The following is a 27,331-nucleotide window of genomic DNA, read 5'->3' as shown; positions in this document are numbered from 1 at the left end:
ATCACATTCCCTTGAAAAACCTGGATATGTAAAAAAGAAATACAGGGGTACCTTGGTTTTTGAACGTCTCCGTTGACGAACGTTTCAGTTTTCAAACACAGTAAACCAGGAAGTAAATGCTTCAGTTTTCGAACACTTTTTGGAAGTTGAACATGTCACGTGGCTTCCATATTGAATTTTTGGTTTTCGAACGTTTTGGAACTTGAACAGTCTTCCAGAACAGATTACATTTGAAAACTGAGGTACCACCATATAGAAATTCTCCATGCATAAAAGCTCTTGCTATGTACACATTAGCAGCTTAGAATGCATCAAGGTCGTTTTTCCCTACTGCATTTCAATTCATGTTTACACATTGCTGTACACACCAGAGAGAGGGTGTGGATTTCTCCACTCATGCACATTACCTGCTGGCTTCCCCATGCCTGCAAGCCCCCTCATCTTGAAGCTGTCATCTGCACATGTGCAACAACTGTCTAACCGTACACACCTCAGATTAACTCCAAAGTGAACGTGGCTTACCTTTTCAAATTGGATGGAAGCTGGTTTGGGGGGAAATGCATCAAACTGCAGTATTTCGCAACACTAAAGGATAGATATTGATTGTGGCCACTGTCATGTGTAGACAGCTTCAAACACCATTGGTGGGAGCGCACTGAAGCCAGAGTAAACAGTAGTGTTTACATAGCCTAAGCCTACAGAAAGAACAAAAACAGAGAGTTGTTTTATTTATCTCATTAAAAAAACCCCTCAGCCCTGGAGAAGGATTGGAACTCGCTTCTCCCAAATCCAAATCTCATACTCCATCGCCCTTAGACCACAATAGCTCTCTTGTTGTTCTGGTCTTGTTCTCCTAGGCCTAAAGCTAATACCACACCATTCCTTCCTCCTTCCCCACCCTGGCCTCTCATTTCAGATTACACAATCCAGAGAGCCTTGTTTGAGGGTGACTTTCTACAACAACAAACACTAAATTCCATCCAGTGTGTGTAAAAAAAGGAACGTTTTTAACAAACATCTCTATTCAGCTCTGAAAGGTGGGGGGGGGGGGAGGGGACAACGACTAAGGATCGACTGAGGAACATAGGAGAGGCATGTAATTAAAGTCCGTGAAATGGATGTCAGTAGGGGAAAGCTGTAAAAATAAAGATGGTCCAGGTGAGGATGTTCTCTATCAATCAAGTAAGAAGAATAACAACCATCCCAACAAAAAGGGAAGGGGTGTAAAACAGAGAGCGATTGTGCAAGGAAGAGGAAGTGATCAAAGTTCTGGGCACCAACCTGTTGTCTGTATTTTTCTATTGTCTTGGGGGCAGGGGGAATCAAGGGCTCCACATGCCCAGTTCTTCTGCCACATGGCAAAATATGGATTCTATTTTGAGTTCAAGTCTCCATCAAGTGTCTTTCCTTAAAGAGAAGAGCCATTTCCACAGAGGAATTAAGTTAGTTTTGTGACAAAAAACTATATCAGAGGCAACATCAGAGGCAACTGTGAGAAATTTCACTCAGAATTCCTCATCCGTGTTGCACCTCAAAAATTGTCTCAAAATGTTGCTCAGGGTAAAATTCATGCGCAGCTCCCTAATCCCAGGCAAATGACCAAATGCATGTAGTTATCCAGTTAAGCTAGAGATTTACATTCAGGGTTGGACTAGATGACCCTGATTGACAATTCTACAATTCTCCCTTACCAATTCTACAATTCTATGAGTCTATGACAGTGTTAGTTTGAATGTGGTGCTGTTGATGCACCTGCCACACATTCCCAGTTCTAACCTCAGGATGATATGAATATGACAAGTTTCTTTAAACCAGAATGGGTAATGGCCGATTGGGATCACATACAGAGACCAGAGACCCAATCACATTTATGAAATCAATAAAATTGACTTAACCGGATCAGCAACAGAAATCACTTCACAGCTGTCTTTATTTTCTGTTCCTTTAACCAGTGGTCCTGATGAAAGCAGTGGGGCTGCGCATGTAGACAGTGTAATTCACGGTGACCCTGAAACCACAGCTGATTCACAGATCGTTGACCACAACAAAACCCCAGATTTTTATTTTTTTTCCAGATTCCTAAATAATGGGACTACATCAGAGAGGAGAGCTTGGCCCTGGTTGCATAGCTGTGTTTTAGGATGTTCTCTGCACTCCTGGATTCTGCAAGGTAGTCCAGGGAGTTGTACTGACAGTGCAGTCCTTTGCAATCCCTTCTCATCTGTTCACTTGGAAGTGTAAAACGGATTGCAGCCTAATCATGTAATCCTCAACCACCCCAGGATTGATGACTGGGATGTGTGTTTTAGGCTGGTGTGTAATCCCCGTTTCACTGGTAGAAGTGGAGATGCTCCACTGTGGCCCCAAGCTACTGCCGCTGGTTCTTGCTGCAGGGGGTAGCTAGTGGGCTGCTGAGATGGTGGTATTAGGGTGATGGAGTCTTGGGCTTCGTTGGAGCCAACGCCCTGCAGATCTCTCAAGAGAGTCAATCCCCAGGCCTCTTAGCTGTAGCAGCCTGGAGTAGGTGTAGCAAGAAATTTAACAAAAGCCACACCCACCCACCCCTTCTGTCTGGCGGGTATGAATGGCAGGACGTCAAGTGTCTATCTGCCCCACTGCTCCCAACCAAGGGGTTGTATTGTTCTGCAAGACTATTATTTCACACATGTATTCTCTTGTGAAATGTCAGGGGGTGGGGAACTGGGATTAGGGCCAGCCCAAGTCCAAGGGACGCAGGTGGCACTGTGGGTTAAACCACAGGGCCTAGGACTTGCCGATCAGAAGGTCGGTAGTTTGAATCCCTGCAGCGGGCTGAGCTCCCGTTGCTTGGTCCCTGCTCCTGCCAACCTAGCAGTTCAAAAGCATGTCAAAGTGCAAGTAGATAAATAAGTACCTTCCGGCGGGAAGGTAAACGGCGTTTCCGTGCGCTGTTCTGGTTCTCCAGAAGTGGCTTTGTCATGCTGGCCACATGACCCGGAAGCTGCACGCCGGCTCCCTCAGCCAATAAAGCGAGATGAGCACCACAACCCCAGAGTCGGCCACGACTAGACCTAATGGTCAGGGGTCCCTTTACCTTTAAGTCCGAGGAAATGCCTAAATTAACATCAGGCATGATCTGCTGAGAATATATGTGCAAATTAGTAGGGGGAATGTGTCGACCCATTTCAACAGGACTTGATCGAGAGATATCTCTCCTGGGTTGCACCCTGTGAGTTCAGTCTCCCACTCTGCCGTTGTAATGGTACTCAAAATTACCCCAAATCCTGAAGTAGCACCTCACTTTGCCTCATGGTAGGGCAGGAACTGCACAGGACAATCTTTGATAGTCATAATAAAGGGCATCCTAGGGTCACAAAGCCCTTCCAAATGATTGCTGGCTGGATGTCATACTCAGGTCCCGTGGCTTACTATTCAGGAAAGAAAACCTCCATCATACTTAGTCCTGAAAGCCCCCCTCAATCTTGCGTCCCTTTTTCAAATGCACGTGGATTTACTTCAATGGCCTTCTATGCTAATGACAACATAAAGCCTTTCTCTTTAATATGTATACATAAGGATGGAAAACCCCGTCTATTTTTGCTCTGCTAATGCTAACATTTGTCTCTCTCTGTTTATCATGCTTCTAGAAAGAGCGTTGCTGGTATACAATATACGTAAACATTTGCATAACGACAAACTACCATGAAATTCACAAACGATCTCCCATTTGGGAGGGAACAAATGCTTGCATAGGTGCTCTTAAAATGGCAATTGCTACAATAAGGATGGCCTGTAAGGGGCGGGGGGAGGGCAGAAATTGTGTTAATTGTTTCAGAAATGGTGGGGCCTATGAACCTCAAAGCTATTTGGGGTTTTGTCCAGCCTGAGTCTGGTGCAAAGAGCTGCAAATAGGGAAAATAGGAATAGCCCTGAAGTTGCCCATTGAGCACAAGGGAAGCAGACTAAGCAGCCACACAGGACTCACAATCACAATCCTCCCCACTATGTTGAGATGAATTTCACTTTCTTTTACATTGTGTCTTAAACTAACCTCGGCTTCTTGTGGCCTGGTCTCTAAAATTCTTTGTGCTGTCTCTGTTGAAAGGATTTTTTTAAAATTATATTCATAAATATACATTATAATTCTTAATGCTCTCTTATTTGTCAGCACCCAGGGAATATACATTGATGAGCAGCTATCTAAATTTACTCAACAAAATTAATGTGAAAATAATGCCATGGATAAGTTTCTGTCCTAGCCCTTATTGTCCCCCCTTATTGTCCCCTGTTCCCTGAGAATTCCATGGGGGCTGAAGGGAGGGGTGATATGTACCAGCTGCAGCAGGAACTGGGACATCAAAGTGCAGGGTCATGTCTCCAGTCCTCATTGGCCACACTCTGGGATTTGGCAGCCCCCTATCTGCCTATCTGCTATGAAATCATTGTCCCTCTATTAATTATGGCTCAAATGAGGGTGCTCAGTCATCTCTATTTGCAAGGATGCTATGGAAATATTGGAGTTTTCTCTTTCTTCCAGTCTCACAAAATGTAGCAGCCTGGAGGGATTCAGTAGGTCCCTGTATTTGCTATTGCTATCTTAGTACACAAGGTAGTGTGTACTATGTACACAAACTATTTTGCCAATTAAAATGCTCATGTACCTAGAGGGTAGGGGGTCTGGGGATACTAGGAATTATTGATGATTTGTCCCTTGCTTACTACTTGAAGTTCACTATAGCCTTTGGCATGTGCCCCTGCTGGTATTTAAAAAGCAGAGTGCAGCTTCCCACCAACTTGTGCATTAGCATCAGAGTCAAGGGATGGAGCTGTGAATAATACATAATCTGCTTTGGCAGGGTCTAGTGTGCTGTGTAAATATGGAGATCTAAACTAAGAATAGCATGGTATAAATTACTAAGTAGCAGTATTAAGAATGGCCATTTCCTCAAACATTTGTGTGAACAAAATTACGATTTTAAATAATTATGGGTCCAAAAATGGGAGGGAAAGAAGAACAGTTCAGGATTGAAACAGATGGTCCCATTCACAATAGGACAAATGTTTGCATTATTCAGCCTTTCTGTAACACAGGGCTATAAAGGTCTCCATTGGAGAGGCCAGGTGGTCCCTGCAGCTAGGGACGGCTATCTATTTTGAGTGGTGGTACTCTGCCGCCATTTTATTTCCTGACTTTTCTAAACATGGCTGGTTGAGGAAAGGCCCCACCATTGCCCAGTGAAGGGGCAACTTAAGAAAATACCACAAAACCTTTAGAATAATAGCACACTGAGTCTATGGCCATGGTTGGTTGTCAGTCAATACACAAGAAACTATGGATTATATCCAATGTCACTCCCACCTAGAGTAGATCCATTGAAATTAATGGACCTAAGTTAGTTTTGTTTATTTATTTCAATGGATCTACCCTAAGTAGGGCCAGTATGAGGTACAACCCCACCCATAAAAAGTCCGCACACCAGGGACTTAGCTAGACTGGTTGAGAAAAACATGATTTATATGTGTTGTATGTGCGATATAACATTGTGCCACCAGATGGCAATGTGGAGTCCTGTTTTTCTCTACCTGTTTTCCCTGTTTATGTTTACAACGCTTTAAACTGATACTCTTCTTTGATGTATCTGGATCCAGCCCAGGACTCTAAGCAATATTTGCATAGAGAGTTTCCTTAGGCACCTGAGACAAAAAACATCGTTGCTTTTAGAGAGAAAAACAATGACGTGACCAATAAGCAGCAACGGAACATAGCTTCCAGGGCTTTCGCCAGTTTTGCTCTAATTTTAACTGCAAACAGGAAAAAAAGAAAGATGCCAAGGATGTCTGTCATTTGGAAGATGCACAACCCTAAGTACTAACAGCAAACTCATTCTCTGATTGTGGGTGCATATGCAGCCAAAAGGGTACAAGTCATGTAGAAGACACACACACACACACACACACACACACGAAGCCCAAAGTTTGCAGTAGCACAAATAGCTAAGGGAAATAACTAACCGGGGAGTCGAAACAGCCCAAGGAAGGTTGTAATGTAATGCTGACTGTTGGGGGCAAAAGGAATTGGGGGTGGAATAGAGTATCCTGCAAAAGGGCATAGCTGGCTGACAAGGCATAGCTGGCTGGCACCTTGAAAAGGAATGCTCCAGATTGCAGCATTTTCTTATGGGTCACATTTGTATTGGCTACAACAGGCAATAGGCAGATATCAATCAACTCAAGAGTCTCTTTGTTCCAGCATACAGAGAACACCACAGTAAGTTATAAGGCATCTCCTGCATGCCGTTTCATGCTCTACACCAGGCTTCCTTAAACTCGGCCCTCCAGATGTTTTTGGCCTACAACTCCCATGATCCTTAGCTAGCAGGACCAGTGGTCAGGGATGATGGGAATTTTAGTCTCAAAACATCTGGAGGGCTGAGTTTGAGGAAGCCTGCTCTACACCAATCTTTCCTAAGCTGGGGCCATGCAGATTCCTGACCACTTATCACACTGCCTTGGTCTGATGAGAGTTGTGGTCCAAACCAGTACTTGTGCCTGGTTGTGAACATTCCTCACAGGATCGAGAAAAATATGTGTCGGTTCCTCCTTGCTCTTCCACTCACCAATGCCTAATCTTCATATCTTCCTTATGTGCTTTCTTGCTCTTCTTTGCATTATGCCCCTTCAATCCACGTTTCCAACAAAATTAGAAGCAGGTGGCTGAAACTGTGCCAAGTAAACTTATGCAGACACCCCTGTTTTGCATAATTGATCCAGTACACATAGAAGTGCCACAAAGCACACATTTGAGTGTTTTATCCATGTAACTACACAACAGAGAGAAGGCCAGCACAAGTTTCCTCTGCGCCAATCTGCCCCGTGCAACCTGTGTTGTTGCTTCAGGCTTGACTCGGCAGGATAACATCTAGGGAAGGGGAGAGAATTCCTCTCCACAAGCTCATTCAGTCTTCAACTTGTCTCTGATATAAGTTTGCCAGCAAAGGTGCTGAACAATGCCAAGCGCAATAGAGATGTTGCGACACCAGCACCTGAAATCATAAATCCTCATGGCCTGCAGGTATCTGGTACAGCAAGCTATGCTGGAAGGGTATGTGAAGTGTTCTGGATGAGAAAATTGATTATGGTGACGTTTTTACTGACCATACTGCTGGGAAGAATTAGAAGCTGCAAGAGGTCATCTGAGAAACCAAGCTCTTCCTTCCGCTACCTCTGTTTACTGAAGGCTCATATTACATCAAACTTTCATATTCATTACTGGATAATTTCAACATCAAGATGACACCCATGTGTAAATGGCCAGTCATGGATACACCACCAAGGGATTTTCTTATGATCTTGTATTTCCCAATAAAGGTAAAGGTAAAGGTACCCCTGCCCGTACGGGCCAGTCTTGACAGACTCTGGGGTTGTGTGCCCATCTCACTCAAGAGGCCGGGGGCCAGCGCTGTCCGCAGACACTTCCGGGTCACGTGGCCAGCGTGACAAAGCTGCATCTGGCGAGCCAGCGCAGCACACGGAAACGCCGTTTACCTTCCCGCCAGTAAGCAGTCCCTATTTATCTACTTGCACCTGGGGGTGCTTTCAAACTGCTAGGTTGGCAGGCGCTGGGACCGAGCAACGGGAGCGCACCCCGCTGCGGGGATTCGAACCGCCGACCTTTCGATCGGCAAGCCCTAGGCGCTGAGGCTTTTACCCACAGCGCCACCCGCGTCCCTCGTATTTCCCAATACAGGTGATCAATTTACCAAGGGGTAAGATTTTCTACCAGCACTTTGCTTGGTCATTCATAGCCATGGCAACACAGTGTGATTTATTTTTGTCATGCATTTTAACATGCAGAAAAGGCTTGGGTCTTTTCAATATTCATGTGGCAAGTTGGTTGTGATAAGTTGTTTGTTTATCTTTACCCAGTGTTGGCTTATCTGCCCATCCTCCAGTGATTTGTCTCCATACATGAACCAGACCTTAGCATAAAGAAACTACCATTAATCAAAAACCTGTTTACCAATTTGCCCAATTTGCATTTGGTCATTCTTGGGCATTTTTGTGGCCACAGCAAAGTGCTTTTTAAAAAGCTCTTCTCCTCGATTTCTTTTAAAAACAAATTTTTATTGGTTTTTAAACAAATACGAATGGTTTTTAATCAGTTTTAGAGATTGCAGCTGCTCTTTGGCCATCCAGTCTGACCCTGGTGTTTGCCAAGCCCCACCAAGTTCTCCTAACCTATTTCCTAATCAAACTAGATGGATGTGCACTGCTGAGATCCCCAGGCTTCCCTGCCTTCCTCTCAGTATGCTCTCGGGTCCAGCATCAGGGATTGGCATGGGTGGACACATGTCAACACTTGCACCTTGTAAGCAATCCACAGTCCACAGAGCACCAACAGGATAAAGGGAAAGAAGCAACGCTTTCTGCCTTCCTGTCCCTTTCCCTTTGGGGGGTGGTATGGGTTGGGCCCAGAGGAACTTGGCAAGCAATTTGGCAGTGGTAACACCAGTGAGGAGGTGAACATATTTTGGCCAAGGGCCCACCAAGCATGGAAGATAGCATTGTATTCTCTGCTCTTTGGGTTCTAGGAAAGCTTGCCTTCTTTCTCAAAGTATCTGACATTTGGCCCGTGGCCTACTGGATCCGTGGTTCACAGTCTCCATGGCTGATTTTGCCTTTAGCCTAAGCTTGGAAGGTTCCACTGACATAGGACAGCACATCCTGAATAAAAGCCAACTGGACTGACAGTTGATTCTTACTTCAATGCTGGTGACAGAGAGGACTACATAAATACAACAGAGCAGAAGTGGCCACCCCTCCAAAATTAGCTAGGTTGTTTAAAACAGAGAGGACTTCACTTGGGACCAAAAAAACCACAAAGATGGTGCCAGATAAGGCTCTTTGCTGTGCCACTGCTGAAAAGACCTCTCCCTGATGGCTGCTCACCTCACAACAATTTGGTAGGGTCTCCCAGACCAGGGCCTCTGAGGATGGATCTTAAGGTTTGGGTAACTACACATGGGAGGAGGTAGACTTTCATGTCACTTGTCACTTGGTTACATACGCTTCAGGTTACAGACTCCGCTAACCCAGAAATAGTGCTTCAGGTTAAGAACTTTGCTTCAGGATGAGAACAGAAATTGTGCTCTAGCAGCGCGGCGGCAGCAGGAGGCCCCATTAGCTAAAGTGGTGCTTCAGGTTAAGAACAGTTTCCGGTTAAGAGCGGACCTCCGGAACGAATTAAGTACTTAACCTGAGGTACCACTGTACTTTGTAAGCTTCCTTGGGTAATATGCGGGTACATAGTAGAAAGGTGGGGTATAAATCTTTTTGATGCAAAGGTGAATCATGAGAAGCAGAAAAGCATTATTTGCCAAGCGTTCTGAAGCACTATTTCTGGGTTAGCGGAGTCTGTAACCTGAAGTGTATGTAACCTGAAGTGTATGTAACCTGAGGTACCACTGTATACCAAGCAACGAAAACAGGTATGGCAGATAAAACACATCCTTTAATAAAAATCACTTCAGCCTGGCAAATGAAATTCCAGTGAAAATAAAAATGTATTTGCTCTCCAATGGCAATCAGAGAGAAGGGCCACTCAAACTTCCATGTGCAGTCTGTTCTAAAAGACCGATGTGGCCTATATGCTATAGGAAAATCCTTCAACAGATCACATACGAGCTTTTTTCCATGGAGAGTGCTGACCGTGATGCCTTAAATTAGTCACGAGACCAATTAAAATTCTGAATAGGGTTGTATATTGTATTATTGCCGCCTGTCTTATCAAAGTGTCCTTCGGAATTATTTGTTTTATTAGACAAAGTGGAAAACCACACCTCCTTTTCCTACTTGTCAAGGTTGTGGGATTACATCAGTTTGTACTGCTATCTCCCATGAGGGCAGCAACTCTTTGGAATTCCTCAGCTATTTAATCAGGTAATGTTTTTTATGGGTTGCACTACTGAGCTGTTGTCATAGCTAACTACTGTACTGCTGCCTTATTGCACATAATACAGACCAGGATCATCTTGTTTCACACAGAAGTTTAAAGAAGAAAAGTAAAAAAAAAGTGGCTGCTTGGTTACATGAGGAGTTCTTAAAACACCCCTCATTTTATCTCTCTCTCACACAGTAAATATTGCTCTGTTTCAAGACACATTCATACCTTCTATCATTCCTTCATGTGAAATACAAAAATACCCATTGCACTTGAGGAATCCCATCAGTTTGGCTTGCTAAATGTCTCTTGTAATTGCTTTGAAGATCAGCTAAGAACGCTTTGCTGCAGAAAAAAAAATGAAGCATAAAAAATGTGTCAAAAATTGAAAACCAAGGGCCAAACTCTTTATTCCTATTCAGCAATGAGGAAAAGGAACCCCAGACATTCTCAAAAGCAGTCACTCCTTAGGCCCTCACGCTGCCATTTCCCATGTTCAAGGGTTCAGGCAGGACACTGAAAATAGGTTCAAGGTCTAGTGAGACCTGGGGCATTTCAAGGTGGTCACTGTTTTTGGGTGGGACTCAAGCACACACCAGAAAATTCAGGTTGCACAATTAAACCTGGTTCAAAGCTTTTGTACAACAAACCAAACTGCCGCCAAAGATCAGAATCTTTGTTATAAGGAAAGTGACTGGAAATGCAATGGGATCATGCTTGCTTTGATACAGTGTTGTCTAGACTCCCTGCAAACAAATCAGGATGAACTGTCAATAAAAAGATTGTCTGGAAGTGGCTCTGCTTAAAATTTAACCCTGTCTTCTGCACATGCTCTTTGTTATGACTTCTTTCTGCAGAGTTCAGCCTTGGCACGCAATGAACTCAAAACAGATTTAGGTTAACCTTCCCTCATCTCACCCAAGTGCAAACTCTGTTCAAGCTTTTTAATAAAGGTGAAATAAAACAGGAATTTTCCTTAGGAAGTAAGGGGTTATACTTCAGCCCCAAGAAATGAAAGTTATCGATCACCAACCAACCAAGCTTCACACACACACATATATATATATATATATATATATATATATATATATATACACACACACACAGTGCTTTCTTTCTTTAAAATTTTTTAGAGGTACTCTCCTGTTCCTACTCAATTGAAATACTGCTCCTCAATGAGGCCAGACTTAGATTCACAAAACGTTTAGAGGTATGCATACCCCTGCATCCCACCCGAAAAAAGCACTCCCTGTGTGTGTGTAATATATATACAGTGGTATCTCAGGTTACATACGCTTCAGGTTACAGACTCTGCTAACCCAGAAATAGTGCTTCAGGTTAAGAACTTTGCTTCAGGATGAGAACAGAAATAGTGCTACTGCAGCGTGGCGGCAGCGGGAGGCCCCATTAGCTAAAGTGGTGCTTCAGGTTAAGAACAGTTTCAGGTTAAGAACGGACCTCCGGAACGAATTAAGTACTTAACCCGAGGTACCTCTCTCTCTCTCTCTCTCTCTCTCTCTCTCTCTCTCTCTCTCCCTCTCTCTCTCTCCATTTATATACATATATATCTCCCTCCTAGCCCAGATCCACGCATACAAAACATTACCTGAAGAAAATAGCTGAGGAATTCTAAAGAGTTGCTGCCCTCACAGGAGATAGCACCAGGACTTTTTTCAGCCGGAACTCGGTGGAATTCAATTCTGGCTCCTCTCAGGTGGGCACCATTGCCATTCTAAGAGAACAAGGAAAGTGTTTGTGGTGAGTTCCAGCACTCCTTTTTCTAGAAAAATAGCACTGGATAGCACTGTCCCCTCTCCTCTGCAAAAAGGCAGGAGCAAATCAGGAGTTAAAGTACCACACAAGTGAATGTAGAGCAGCACCAAAATTGACGCAAAAGGCAGAAATGAGTCCAGTCTTCAGAATTAGCAAGTTCAATGGTGACAGAAGGGGGAATGGCAGGCTAGATACAGAGGCACATAATATAGCTCTTACAGAGTGGCTTCTTCTAAAGCAGCATTGGGGAAGCAGCTCCACACCCGTTTTAAGTGGGGACATAGCTAGTGGGGTGCTTGATTCTTTCCCTACTGCCCCCATTCCCCACCTTTTGAACTAAACAATGGTGTAGGAAACATTAAGCAACCCCAAACCTTCTCCACTCCAAACAGGCCACTCCTGAAGCTGTTCTTCTGAAGAATAAGCAGCCGTTATGACTGAGTTAACTTGGCTGCTTCTTTGTCTTCCCTGACCCTTCCCAAGCCTTGCACATTCAGAAAGGACTATTTTGCTTATTTACATGCATATCCCATGTATCCCATGGACAAGGGGCCTTTGGAGGGGGAAATCAGCAGACAAGAGAAGGATTAACTGCTCCTACCCACCAGCTGACAGTCCCCTGAAGGGCTTTCCACCTGCGCATTAGTCATAGAGTCATAGGGTTGGAAGGGACCCCAAAGGCAATGCAGGAATCTCAGCTAAACATCCATGACAGATGGGCATCCAACCTCTGCTTAAAAACCTCCAATGAAGCAGAGTCCACAACCTCCTGAGAGAGTCAAACAGCTCTTACTGTCAGAAAGTTCTTCCTGATGTTTAGTTGGAATCTCCTTTCTTGTAACTTGAAGCCATTTATTTGAGTCCTACCCTCCAGAGCAGGAGAAAACAAGTTTGCTCCATCTTTCATGTGACAGCCCTTGTACAAACCATTTGTAGATGGTTTTCATATTTCCTCTCAGTCTCCTCTTACCCAGGTTAAACTTACCCATTTCCCTCAAACATTCCTAATTTGTTGTTGTTTAGTCATTTAGTTGTGTCCGACTCTTCGTGACTCCATGGACCAGAGCATGCCAGGCACTCCTGTCTTCCACTGCCTCCCGCAGTTTGGTCAAACTCATGCTGGTAGCTTCGAGAACACTGTCCAACCATCTCGTCCTCTGTCATCCCCTTCCCCTTGTGCCCTCCATCTTTCCCAACATCAGGGTCTTTTCCATGGAGTCTTCTCTTCTCATGAGGTGGCCAAAGTATTGGAGTCTCAGCTTCACGATCTGTCCTTCCGGTGAGCACTCAAGGCTGATTTCCTTAAGAATGGATAGGTATGATCTTCTTGCAGTCCATGGGACTCTCAAGAGTCTCCTCCAGCACCATAATTCAAAAGCATCAATTATTCGGCAATCAGCCTTCTTTATGGTCCAGCTCTCACTTCCATACATCACTACTGGGAAAACCATAGCTTTAACTATATGGACCTTTGTTGGCAAGGTGTCGTTCCTCATAGGGTGTACCAATGGAAACATGGAATTACTTTGGGTTTTCTTCCTGTGGAAAAGTGTAGTTCCACCCTTAGATACAAAATTCTAACTTTTCACATTTTTTCAAAATGTCCAGGCTCTTTAATTTCCCACCTAGGGCTTCTTTCCTTTCTGTCTTTGCTCTTTTCCATTAATCTACACTTCTTTTCTTCCCTTTCCACATTTTTCTGAAGTTTCCTTTCCACCTCCTAGTCACTGTCTGCGCATCCTAAGGGAAGTTTTGTCTCACACTTTCAAAGCCATGGTTTCACTGTAATTACTTGGATAAATAACGGATCAGATTTTTATTTGTAACATCTGGGGAAAACATGAGGGATTGTCCCGAGTCCATTTCTTTTATTTACCTCATTTCAAGAGTCCCATTAGCCAGCAGATCACTCATTAGCATCTTTCCCTGCGCTGTTTCCTTAATGAGCTCCAAATGTCACTTGATTGTTTTGGTCAGATGTCCCAAAAATATTCTCCAGAAAAGCAGCTGTGGACGGCTACAAAAGCAAATTTTTAATAGAAGTTGTTTAGAGAGTTGATGAGCTTACAGCCAACGTCATGGAGAATCTTAGAGCTTTCTGCATCAGGCATTGGGCCCATCTAATCCAGCATCCTGCTCTTGAAGTGGCCAACCAGATGCCTCTGGGAAACCTTCTGGGAAGACCTCACAATCTCTCCTCCTGCAATTTCCAGCAACTGGTATTCAGTAGCATTACTGCCTCATACTGTGGAGGAAGAGCATAGCCGTCATGATCAGCAGCCGGTGATAGTCCTCTCCTCCATGAATTCATCTAATCCTCTTTGAAAGCCATCCGGGTTGATGGCTGAAAGATACTCGGAGTCCTGTAGTGATTTCATGCTCTTTATTGCAGCTTGTAAAACAGTGAATGACTTGCCCCCCAAACCTCAGGCTTTTATATACAGAGTCCCTTCTGGTTGGCTGATTCTGCTTCCCTCCTGGAGCCTGATTGGTCTTTTCCTGCAGGTCAATCAGTTGTTGCATTCTTCGATCCTACCAGCCTAATAGGCTGATTAATTTCCTCCTGGAGCCTGATTGGTCTTTTCCTGCTAGCCAATCTATTGTTGCATTCTAGGATCCTACTTGCCTATTGTTCTAGGATCCAAGCTTAGTACATGCCAATGGCCATCACTGCCCCCTGTGGGAGCATGTTCTATCGTTTACCTATGCACTGTCGGAAGAAGTACTTCCTTTTATCTGTCCTGAAACTTCCAATGTTCAGCTATGTTGGAGGTACAAGAGTTCTGGTGTTATGAGAAAGGCAGAAAAACTTTGCTCTGTTCACTTTCTCCATGCTATGCAGAAATTTTTAAACTTCTATCATGTTACCCCTTACTTGCTTTTTCTCTAAACTAAAAAGTCCCAAGTGCTGAAACCTTTCCTCACAGTGACGTTGCTGCATTCCCTTGATCGATTAGAAAGAAAGGGCAGCTAACTTGATTAACGAAAGCATTATATGACACGAATAGTTTAAACGCAAAATAAAAGTTTGCAGGAAATTGAGCAGCTCTTTGCCCCAATGCTAGGAATAGAGGAGAAATTCCTGGTTTGGTTCACATTTTATTGAAAACTTAGCCAATTCACATGGTGTGTACCAAAGTGTAGCGATCCTTCAAAATTTGACCTCTCTGAATTTTGCAGTGCGCATAAAAATGCATATATTAGTGAAAATAATGCACAAAAAATGTTATATATAAGGGGAATTTGCTTACAAAAATGTGCATACTGTGATGAATGCATACTTAAACGCGGATGGATTTTTATATATCTAATTAAAGATATGGACTTTTAAAAAACAAATACAAATTTGTAGCCTGATTTGGAAATGGGGAGAACTGAACTTAAGACTGGAAACAGAGAAAACAAAATCAACCAATTTGTCCATCCTTACTCTATGCTGACTGCAGAAGGGCTGTACCAAATATTATCTCATTTTATTACTGGATCTGAAAGTAGCAACAAGCCACCAACCCCCACCACCATTACCTTGCCATGCATATACATGGTTTCTGCGCTGCTCCTTTGTTCTCCTGGCATCAGCTACTTCTTGGCACCTACTTTGCATCTTCTTTGCACTCACAGCCCTTGGCCATAACTCTACTTCACAAATTTTCCACAATCCCTTTAGGGGCTCTTGACTACAGCTATTGTCATCCCCAGGCAGTAGGGTCGTGCCAACTGGGGCTGATGGGAGTTGTAGTTCAAAACATCTGGAAAACACCAGGCTGGGGAAGGCTGTTTCACATTATGACAGGACCCATCTAGATATTTTGAGTACTGAACCGTTTTGGGGCCTAATGGGCAGTCCATACCCACTTTCTTTGATTACTTCCACAATAGCTATTAGGTCTGGAAAGGGGGTCATTCAGCTTTGATTGAAAATGAAGGGAGGGTCTCTTAGTGTAAGGAGTGGAGGTGGTCTGCCATCAGGCCACTGTGATGCAACTCAAGCTGCAGCAGGAATTAGGGGGAAAGAGTCCAAAAAGTCCAAAAAGGATAAGCAAAGGAACAACAGCAGCCCCATACTGAATCTTCCTGTAGGACAGCCTTTGCCAATCTGGTGCCCTCCAAATGTTTTGGACATGTGTGTTGACTGGGGCTGATGGAAGATGTGACCCCAAACTTCTGGTGGTCAAGAGGTTGGTGAAGACTGCTGTAGGAGGGTTGAATGATCCAGGAATGCTGTAGATGGAGGGAAACTAGTGGTCCAAGGATGCAGAAACCGTAGGTAAGTGGCATAAAAATAAGGAAAATGTACGCAAGTGAAAGACGCTCATCACATTTGGAAGGTCCAGGATTAGGAGTTCACCAAGCTCGTAATATTTTGCAAATTATTAGCAGTATGTTCACACTGGTCTAGTGCACAGTTTATGAACGTTCTGTAGTTAGGGACAACATCTAGGTGTTTGCTATCCCTGCACTCTACCGCTTTGCTTGTTACTGAGCAACAAAGTAAAACGTTGACAGCTGCTATTGCATGGAAAACTCCATGCGAGAGAAGGAGCCCAGATGTGCAAAAGCAGCTCCCAAAGTTTTGCTCCGAAAGGCAAATATTTGCAAAGCAAAATGATCTCAATAAGCCCTCCCTTGGCAAATTTTCTTGTGTGTTTAATGTAAGTGCAACCACTGATCCAGAATAATCACTTTCCTACTTGTCCGGTGCTTCTGCCTTTTCTCGTGTTTCATGCTGCTACTCTTGCTTATATCAATCACAGTGACATTAAGAGCCCCCCAAGAAGATGTGAGCCCCACTGCACGGTCTCTGCACAAGCATGGTTAAACTTTCCTTTGTGTGGACTTCAGAATATTGCTCCATTCCCTTGTCCTTGTGCTACCTATGCTTGGCTCTCGTCCGAAGATTATTTCAGTTTGCTTGTTGCGAGCTGCACAAAAACGTGTACTTAGGAATTGTAAATGGATCAACCAGGAGCTTACGAATAAATCCCATTAACAAAAATTTCCTCTCATGAGTCCCTCGTGTTGACGTCACAAATGAGCACAATTATCACATTCCGCTAGAGCAAAAGCCAAGGCCTGGGTCCCGTCAAAGCAAAAATATTAGTTTGACCTGTTCAGTGTCTTTGAAAAGGTTTGTTTAAAAAAGGAAGGAAGGAAGGTTAGATAAAATCATTTAAGGCTTTCTGAGAGGTTGGTGATAAAGAATCCCTCTCCAGCATCTTTCAAAGAAATGTTGTAATCCCAAGTCCCTCCTATGGATTGAAAAAAGAATGAGGCACGGGGGACTGAAAGTAAATCCCAAATGTTGCAAAAAATAACTAAAATAAGGTAATTCAAATGTTTTCCTTTAATGAGCAACTTTGTGCAACCTACAAGGACTTTTTGCAACCCACATGCATATTCAATAATATCAGGTCAAAGTCTTTTGCTAGCAACTTCAGCTTTTAGTCCTATTCAGGTGACTTACATTTGTGGATGTGTATTTGTAGACAAAGGAGGGGTGTGTATAGAATGCCTGCCTGGCACAAGGAGGTGGCTTAAGCTCTTGTAAAAACAGCATGGCCGTTGTGTCTTTTCTTGTCTTTAGTTGTCTGCAAAGTTCTAGGCTGCTGGAGGAGGAGAACCCACTTTTAAACAATGAGGATCTGCCATCAATCATAAAAAGTGCCATGTCTATCCTAGATGAAGTGGAAAGGAATGGTTAAAATATTTTGGGTCCTGTTCTTCTGAAATATAGTAATACATTTTCCTCGGTGCATTAGTCAACAAGACCCCTGTGGAAATCTTGCCCTGCATGTTGTCTGCATGTTGCAAGCCTGATTTCCCCACAGACCTGACCTCTGTGTAGGCACCTAGATGGGTGCTAGGCTCCCTACACATGATCCTGCAAAAATGTGTAGGGGGCCTGCCTGTGCTGAGGTGTGCATACCTTGCATGCCAACCCCTAGACATGAGTGTTGGCTTTTTCTCTTGAACGAAGGGGCTAGAAAGGCCTTTGATGGCCCCACCTCACTTCATGAATAAAAGAGCCAGCCTAAAAATAATTTAAAAAATGAAAGCGGCAGCCTAGCTGGAAATTGCACCCATGGAGCACCTGGCCAGCACAGCTGTCTTTTGTTTCTCACTTCATTTCAGAAGGGGGGAAAAACCCAGTTGTGCCACTGGGTGCTGCTTAAAATGGGCCTGGAAGGCACATCCAGGCTTCTTTGCCTTGGGCAGGGGAAGGGATGAGCAGATCAATCTGTTTTTTATTTCTCTCAGTTTCCCAAACTTAAATTCAATTCCCCACATGTCCACATGAGGTTTGAGTGGGTTTTTGTTTTTTAGCCTTCATCATCAGATTAGTGTACATTTCTCAGAATATGCACATTTGTATTTACAATTCTGCCTAAAATATTGTTGTTGTTGTTGTTGTTGTTTAGTCGTTTAGTCGTGTCCGACTCTTCGTGACCCCATGGACCAGAGCACGCCAGGCACCTCTGTCCTCCACTACCTCCCGCAGTTTGGTCAAACTCATGCTGGTAACCTCGAAAACACTATCCAACCATCTCGTCCTCTGTCGCCCCCTTCTCCTTGTGCCCTCCATCTTTCCCAGCATCAGTGTCTTTTCCAGGGAGTCTTCTCTTCTCATGAGGTGGCCAAAGTACTGGAGCCTCAGCTTCACGATCTGTCCTTCCAGTGAGCACTCAGGGCTGATTTCCTTAAGAATGGATGCGTTTGATCTTCTTGCAGTCCATGGGACTCTCAAGAGTCTTCTCCAGCACCATAATTCAAAAGCATCAATTCTTCGGCGATCAGCCTTCTTTATGGTCCAGCTCTCACTTCCATACATCACTACTGGGAAAACCATGGCTTTAACTAAACGGACCTTTGTTGGCAAGGTGACGTCTCTACTTCTCAAGATGCTGCCTAGGCCTGTCATTGCCCTTCTCCCAAGAAGCAGGCGTCTTTTAATTTCGTGGCTGCTGTCACCATCTGCAGTGATCATGGAGCCCAAGAAAGTAAAATCCCTCACTGCCTCCATTTCTTCTCCTTCTATTTGCCAGGAGGTGATGGGCCCAGTGGCCATGATCTTCGTTTTTTTGATGTTGAGCTTCAGACCATATTTTGCGCTCTCCTCTTTCACCCTCATTAAAAGGTTCTTTAATTCCTCCTCACTTTCTGCCATCAAGGTTGTGTCATCTGCATATCTGAGGTTGTTGATATTTCTTCCGGCAATCTTAATTCCAGCTTGGGATTCATCCAGCCCAGCCTTTCGCATGATGAATTCTGCATATAAGTTAAATAAGCAGGGAGACAAAATACAGCCTTGTCGTACTCCTTTCCCAATTTTGAACCAATCAGTTGTTCCATATCCAGTTCTAACTGTAGCTTCTTGTCCCACATAGAGATTTCTCAGGAGACAGATGAGGTGATCAGGCACTCCCATTTCTTTAAGAACTTGCCATAGTTTGCTGTGGTCGACACAGTCAAAGGCTTTTGCATAGTCAATGAAGCAGAAGTAGATGTCTTTCTGGAACTCTCTAGCTTTCTCCATAATCCAGCGCATGTTTGCAATTTGGTCTCTGGTTCCTCTGCCTCTTCTAAATCCAGCTTGCACTTCTGGGAGTTCTCGATCCACATACTGCTTGAGCCTTCCTTGTAGAATTTTAAGCATAACCTTGCTAGCGTGTGAAATGAGTGCAATTGTGCGGTAGTTGGAGCATTCTTTGGCACTGCCCTTCTTTGGGATTGGGATGTAGACTGATCTTCTCCAATCTTCTGGCCACTGCTGAGTTTTCCAAATTTGCTGGCATATTGAGTGTAGCACCTTAACAGCATCATCTTTTAAAATTTTAAATAGTTCAGCTGGAATACCATCACTTCCACTGGCCTTGTTATTTGCAGTGCTTTCTAAGGCCCATTTGACTTCACTTTCCAGGATGTCTGGCTCAAGGTCAGCAACTACACTACCTGGGGTGTACGAGGCATCCATTTCTTTCTGGTATAGTTCCTCTGTGTATTCTTGCCACCTCTTCTTGATGTCTTCTGCTTCTGTTAGGTCCTTTCCACTTTTGTCTTTTATTATGGTAATCTTTGTACGAAATGTTCCTTTCATATCTCCAATTTTCTTGAACAGATCTCTGGTTCTTCCCATTCTGTTGTTTTCCTCTATTTGTTTGCATTGCTCGTTTAAGAAGGCCTTCTTGTCTCTCCTTGCTATTCTTTGGAAATCTGCATTCAATTTCCTGTATCTTTCACTATCTCCCTCGCATTTTGCTTGCCTTCTCTCCTCCGCTATTTGTAAGGCCTCGTTGGACAGCCACTTTGCTTTCTTGCATTTCCTTTTCATTGGGATGGTTTTCGTTGCTGCCTCCTGTACAATGTTACGAGCCTCCATCCATAGTTCTTCAGGCACTCTGTCCACCAAATCTAAATCCTTAAACCTGTTCCTCACTTCCACTGTGTATTCATAAGGGATTTGACTTAGATTGTATCTTACCGGCCCAGTGGTTTTTCCTACTTTCTTCAGTTTAAGCTTGAATTTTGCTATAAGAAGCTGATGATCTGAGCCACAGTCAGCTCCAGGTCTTGTTTTTGCTGACTGTATAGAGCTTCTCCATCTTTGGCTGCAGAGAATATAATCAATCTGATTTCGATGCTGCCCATCTGGTGATGTCCATGTGTAGAGTCGTCTCTTGTGTTGTTGGAAAAGCGTGTTTGTGATGACCAGCTTGTTCTCTTGACAGAACTCTATTAGCCTTTGCCCTGCTTCATTTTGATCTCCAAGGCCAAACTTTCCAGTTGTTCCTTTTATCTCTTGATTCCCTACTTTAGCATTCCAATCCCCTATAATGAGAAGAACATCCTTCTTTGGTGTCACTTCTATAAGGTGTTGTAAGTCTTCATAGAATTGGTCAATTTCAGTTTCTTCAGCACCAGTAGTTGGTGCATAAACTTGGATTACTGTGATGTTAAAAGGTCTGCCTTGGATTCGTATCGAGATCATTCTATCATTTTTGAGATTGCATCCCAGTACAGCTTTCGCCACTCTTTTGTTGACTATGATGGCCACTCCATTTCTTTTACGGGTTTCTTGCCCACAGTAGTAGATGTGATGGTCATCCGAACTGAATTCGCCCATTCCCGTCCATTTTAGTTCACTGATGCCCAGGATGTCAATATTTATTCTTGCCATCTCATTTTTGACCACCTCCAACTTACCTATGTTCATGGTTCTTACATTCCAGGTTCCTATGCAATATTTTTCTTTACAGCATTGGACTTTCCTTTCGCTTCCTTTCGCCCCTTCATGGATCACTGCCTTGCCGTGGCGAAGGGGCTTGAAGAACTCAGAGAAGCTATGAACTACGCCAAGCCTAAAATATACATCCTTGCAAATAGTTTCCCCCCAACATAATGCATTTTCATGTTATTTCTGATATTGCAAGCACTTTACCATAGTATATGCATTGTTGTACACATCAGTGGGCTGAAGAACCTCAAATTTCAAGAGAAATGGTGGTTTGGACAGACGGACGGACAGCTGTGCCATGCTTTGCATACTGTTTTGGAAACTGTGAATTAGGTAGATTTACTTTTAAATGAGAACTGAATCTAATTTCTCCCCCATACCTACTTGTGATACATGCAAGAGTTGCCTTTGCCTTCATTGCAGACACACCACTGTGGCATTCATAGGCTTACATGACTGTAATGGACCAACGTCCCTTGATCTTCCTCCTCTGTCATTTCTAGCCAATGGATCCACAGCTGTTGAGAAAAATTATTGTCATTAGTCCCCCAAGGCGTGCCTTTCGGACTTTGCATTAGTCAATTCTGTTCCTTTGTTTTTACTCTAGTTCATGAGGCCACCCAGTTCATGCTGTCAACGGGTTCATCCAGTTATACTGTGCCTGGGCAGGTTCTCTTCATAATTCTTTACAGAAACTATGGCATTTACCCTCTCAGGGTGTAGTGATGGCCACCAGCTTGGGTCGCTTTAAAAGGCAATTAGATTCCAGTGGCTACTAGATATTATGGCTATGTAACTGCCTGCAGTGTTGAAGGAAGTATGCTGGCAGAGGCCCTGCTTTTGGGCTTCCCAAGGCATGTCATTGGCCACTGTTAGAAGCAGATGGACCTTCGGCCGGATCCAGCATGGCTGTTAAGTACTTTTAAAGAACTATGCACTGGTGCTCTTGTAACAAAACCCATCTCATTCCATGCCACACAGTAAAAATTCAGTGACCCATGCCAGGGGGGCCAACTTGAATAAAATACAGTGGTACCTCAGGTTAAGTACTTAATTCGTTCCGGAGGTCTGTACATAACCTGAAACTGTTCTTAACCTGAAGCACCACTTTAGCTAATGGGGCCTCCTGCTGTTGTCGCGCTGCCGGAGCACGATTTCTGTTCTCATCCTGAAGCAAAGTTCTTAACCTGAAGCACTATTTCTGGGTTAGCGGAGTCTGTAACCTGAAGCGTATGTAACCTGAGGTACCACTGTATTGGGGGGACCCAGGTAAGCCCCACCCGGCATAATCAATCACATGATGGGGCACATACACACCATTTGAATGGCAATGCCCAACAATTTTGGGGGGCCCAGCCCCCTAAAGTATTTTATGGGGGGGATCCAAAGAGACCTCAGCTCCTATGGTTTTCAGGAAGGAACCAGTACAGCATATTAGATTGGCTTGGTTGTCCTAGATCGGACTGACATTCCTTTTCCAAGCCACTGGGAACGTGGGGCTCCTGACAATATTCTCACAAGCTTAGAGCACTACTAGTTTAGAAATAAGTGATCTGAACTGGGTTCTTCTTTCCTGTTGACCTGACACCTGAAACTTGCTATTAAGGACACATCTCAGCCCAACACAACCTTGTGAAATTCTTCCCAGGACAGAAGATTAATAATTTAATCAGTTGAATTCACTTAGAATCCTCTTACCACTTAGGTTGCATAAGTGTGATTGCACGTCTGTTATGCTTGAAGAAGGGAGGGCAAACAAAGTTTGCAGAGCAGAATCTTAAAAAATAAGGATGTCAGTCGGCTTGTTTGTTTGTTTGCTTGTTTAAAAGACTGCTACACTGCTTTTCGTAACACTTGTCTCGCAAAGCAGTTTACAGTCAATATCCATCAACCATCAGTAAAATACAGCAATAAACCTATCAAATCCCATTACAATTAAACAAATAAAGATAGACTAAAATAGGCTAAAACCAGAAATACACCAATATATAAGAATATAGTTAAAAGGTTTTTAAACTGTGCAGTTAATTCCAGAGTTCATAAAATACAAAAATAGATATGGTGACACTTAACAGCACAGTCCTAGACACTTTTTCTTGCAAGTCCCGCAGTGTTCAATACACACTCCCAGGAAAGTGTTATAGGATTGCAGCCTTATTGTACTTTTTGTTGAACATGAATAATATTGACACAACTATTAACTTCTGTATTTTCATCGCATCAGTGGGATTTACTTACAGATATACTCAAGTTCTCAGGCTTTACATGTCTCAAAATATAGTTTCTCTCTCTCTCTCTCTCTCTCTCTCTGTGTGTGTGTGTGTGTGTGTGTGTGAGAGAGAGAGAGAGAGAGAGAGAGAGAGAGAGATATCTGGGGAATGTGGGGGTTCTAAGGGTGATGACCTTATACTAATTATACATTAATTAGTATAAGGCTGAAATGCTATGCACACTAACTTAGGAGTATGTCCTATGGCACTGTACTCGATAACTAACTTTTGAGTAGACAAACCTGGGACTATGCTGCTAAACTGGGAAATTCTAGAATAAGGGGTACTTTTTGAAACTAAGGGATGCACTTTGTACTACAGGCTATTTGGACATCCCAGCATAGATTATTGTATCTTTCAGGCTCGTTATCATAAGCTTTTGCTTACTAAGTCTCTGTGCCAGAAAGTAACGAAGGTGCAGAATTCCTAGCATCTATAAAATGGCAAATGCTTTTGAAAGAATGCAAGGTCTTTTAAAACAAAAAGCCCTTTGGAAGATGGAAGATTTACATTAAAAAGAACAGCCCACTGATATGCAAGCATATAAAAACTGATACACAAGCATCATTGAGGTCTGGACTCCTCAAAAAAAGAGATTTTCATCTGGCTTCTTTGATTTAACAGTCATATAAAAAGCATATCTGGCTTAGTAATTACACTGGCAAATCAGACAGAAAGAAAACATTGGCCTGTGTGATTAGATCGCAAACTAGTCAGTGTAATCACGAGGTTTCCAATATATTACACTTTACATCGCTCAACTTCTCTTATCTAATATTCATTTTGCATCTGCAAGAGAAACCTAGTATTAACACCTTGTCTCTACATGATACTTCCTGAGTGAATCAGCCACAATCCACAAAAGCATAGGACTGCAAATCTAATGCTGTTTGTGTACTGAAAAATTAAAGAGTTATGAGGAAAAAAACACTGCCCAGGGCTGCTGTGTGCCCTGTATCTCAAAGGAGATGGCACCACGCATAAATTAAAAGCTGAGAAAGCAGCATGGGGTACTTCAATACGGGCGGATAGCCCCCCTCTTTCCCAAGAGGCCAGACAAGTGGTGCTGAATGATAAAACCCGCCAGCTGTTATTAATGGGTCATTCACAAAGAGCCAATTCAGGCACCGCATTGAGGTCTGTGATATTTTTGTTCATGGTGTTTGTGTGCATCTCGGTGCAGTAACCTGTCAAGAATGTTGGCACCAAAATAGCACAGAACCACAAGGTAACCTGCTGGTAGGTGAAATCAACAAAAGAGGACATTGCCTTCAGGCAGGCATTTGGGGAAGGGCTGTGGCTGGATGGCAGAGCATCAGTGTTGCATTGCAGAAGGCCCCAGGTTCCATCCCTGACATTTCCAGGTAGCGCTAAGAATGTTCCCTGTCTGAAATGCTGGAGAACTGTGATCAGTTAGAGTACACAATACTGAACACAGCCTGACTCCACAGAAGATTCTACTTTTACCTATCTGTCTTTCTGCTGTTTCTAAATGTTGGCCCTGCTGCAGTTTACTGCATGCCATGGACAGTTCCTTTTCTTTTAAATTGTGATCGTATGTCTACGTACCAATCTATATCCCTATGTACCAGAAAGAGAGCCAGGATTAATGCCATGTTACAGCAAGCACAAAAACCCCATAAGGACCACAAACAATTCAGTTTCTCGTTAATGTTTATCCCCGGTAAGGAGTTCTATATTTAGAGGCAAGTTGTGTGAAAAGTCCCAGCTTCCTTCCCCAGGTTGGAGAGCGGCAGTCAATCATTGTCAAAGATACTGAGCTAGATGGACCAATGGTCTGTCTCAGTACAGGTAAAAAGGTAAAGGACCCCTGGATGGTTAAGTCCAGTCAAAGGCATTATGGGGTGGGGGTTTATCTCACTTTTCAGGCAGCGGGAGCCGGCATTTGTCCACAGGCAGCTTTCCTGATCATGTGGCCAGCATGACTAAACCGATTCTGGCACAACGAGACACTGTGATGAGTGCCAGAGTGCACAGAAATGCCATTTACCTTCCCACCACAGTGATACCTATTTATCTATTCGCACTGATGTGCTTTTGAACTGCTAGGTTGGCAGAAGCTGGGACAGAGCAACGGAAGCTCACCCCATCACGCAGATTCGAACTGCCAACCTTCCAATTGGCAAGTCCAAGAGGTGGTTTAGACCTCAGTGCCACCCTTGTCCCTCCACTCAGTATGAGGCACTTCCAAATCATTATTTGGCACCAACTTTAATCGTTTCTATATTGGTTATGGTACTAGAAATTTCTGGCCAATAATTTTGTACAAGCTCAGTGCAATACTCTGCATGTTTATTTGGAAGTCTTACTGATTTGAATGGAACTCACAGCCTAGTTAGTGTGGGTAGGACTGCAGACTTTTCTTTTTGCATGAGGTAAATTATATTATATCTATTTTTAAAAGGTTAAACATCTGCCCTAAATTTAATTGGAGCGGGTTCTTTCTGAAGGCAATATTAGAATTTTTGATGTAAAGGAAAACAAAAAAGAGGATCACTTTCCCCTGTCATCTGTTTCCTAGGCCTTTCAAAAAGACATTCAGAACCATCATTGAATCCAATGGCACTACAACACTTTAAAAAACAACAACAAATGGATAGGTAAAATGGTAGCTGCCAGGAGGAGCCACCAATGTCTATTTCACTTCCATTGCCACATTTAGCAGTGAAAAATGAGCAAACGAGAGGAAATCACAACATCCAAAGATGAAAGTGAGCAGTGAGACAAATGAAATGCTAATGAATGGAAGACAAGATGAACAAGATTTTACTGAATGAAACATGTAAACAAGCAGGCCTTTCAGTAATGAAGATGAACAGGATCACAAAATGAAAAACAAAATGTTTTTAAATATCACGGAGAAGCTGACTGTGGCTGTGTACACACTAAACATTTAATACCCCACCCCAAAGAATCATGGGAACTCTCATTTACATCTCTTAACAAACCACAGCTGCCAGGATACTTTGCAAATGGGTGCTTTAAACGTATGGTTTGTACCCAACCTGTATAACACTGTTTTGTCTTACAGTGCAGCAAGGAATAAAGTCCCAGGCATATTATCTTCCTGTGGATTCATTTATACGATCTCGATGGCCGGCACCCTCCGATTCCTATTTGCCAGCCTCCCGTTTTGCCCAGACTGGGCCCCTGCACTGCCCCAACCTTCCCTGTGAACAAACAAGGGCGCTCCGGTCCCGTGTGTTCAAAGTCTCAGCCCTCACCTTTCACTAGGACGGTGCCTCACGTATATGTGACTTGTCCCAGCCCGGTGGATAAACATTCAGCTGTATAGTCTAAAGTATTATCAGTCTCTCACCTTAAGCCCGAGTTTAGAGTTTCTTTTGTTTGGTCATAATAGTTGTTAACACAGAGCAAAACATATGGAGAGTAGGGCAGGGGGAGGGAAAGCAACTCTTGCTCCCTTTTAATCATTTTATTGGTAGAGCAGACATGGAAAAAGTACTCTAATCAGTGGCTTATCTGAAATATCCAGTGCGAGTGCGATACCACAGGCCAAAAGCATGCAGCAGTTGTGCAGGGGGGTGGAAAATGTTTATCCTGACTGCCAGGGATCACTTTTGTTTCATTAACATATTCTTTATTTTATGTTCTTCTGTTTTATTCTATTTTGCTTTCTGAGAAGCTGGCATGTGAAGCACAGTTTCCACTCCAGATTCATTTTAGCACTCAAAAGCTTGAATAGATGTTTTAGCTGACTATAACGGGATGTCTGATTTCAAAAAAGTACATGCAATAGCCTTCCACAATGAGGAAGCCTCCACTGCACCCTTTGAGAGCTATCGCCAACAGTGTTCCTACCAACGGCAGCTTGTGCGAAACCCCCGCGGACAGGGTGTTGAGGGGCTGGGGTGGAACTACTGGATCCTAAGCATGCCGATTTTCTGGAGAGCGGCCCAATGAACCACGCTCCCAACTAGGAGGAGCTGAGATAACCTCAGATTCTGCAATTGCCCCACCACTCAGTGTGAACCTGTATTAGAGAGTTTGGATTGCTCTGATAATAATCAAACTGGATAATATATTTTGGAAAGTTGCTTTTCATGCATTGGAAATCTCTTAAGATATCTATCTATCTATCATCTATCTATCTAT

General features: G+C 43.5%; 1 long non-coding RNA gene across 1 annotated transcript; it reads right to left on the bottom strand.

The window, feature by feature from the left end:
- Nucleotides 1-528: 528 nt before the first annotated feature.
- On the bottom strand, nucleotides 529-21,444 carry LOC144327153 (uncharacterized). The gene is made up of 4 exons (XR_013392060.1): nucleotides 21,309-21,444; nucleotides 11,526-11,651; nucleotides 1,282-1,407; nucleotides 529-695 (listed from the first exon to the last, which is right to left on the bottom strand). It is a non-coding gene; the product is annotated as an uncharacterized LOC144327153 (long non-coding RNA).
- Between the last annotated feature and the right edge of the window lie 5,887 nt (nucleotides 21,445-27,331).

This window comes from Podarcis muralis, chromosome 3 (genome assembly GCF_964188315.1).
Source record: "Podarcis muralis chromosome 3, rPodMur119.hap1.1, whole genome shotgun sequence".
Taxonomy (NCBI): domain Eukaryota; kingdom Metazoa; phylum Chordata; class Lepidosauria; order Squamata; family Lacertidae; genus Podarcis; species Podarcis muralis.
This window is presented reverse-complemented; position numbering and strand designations above follow the sequence as displayed.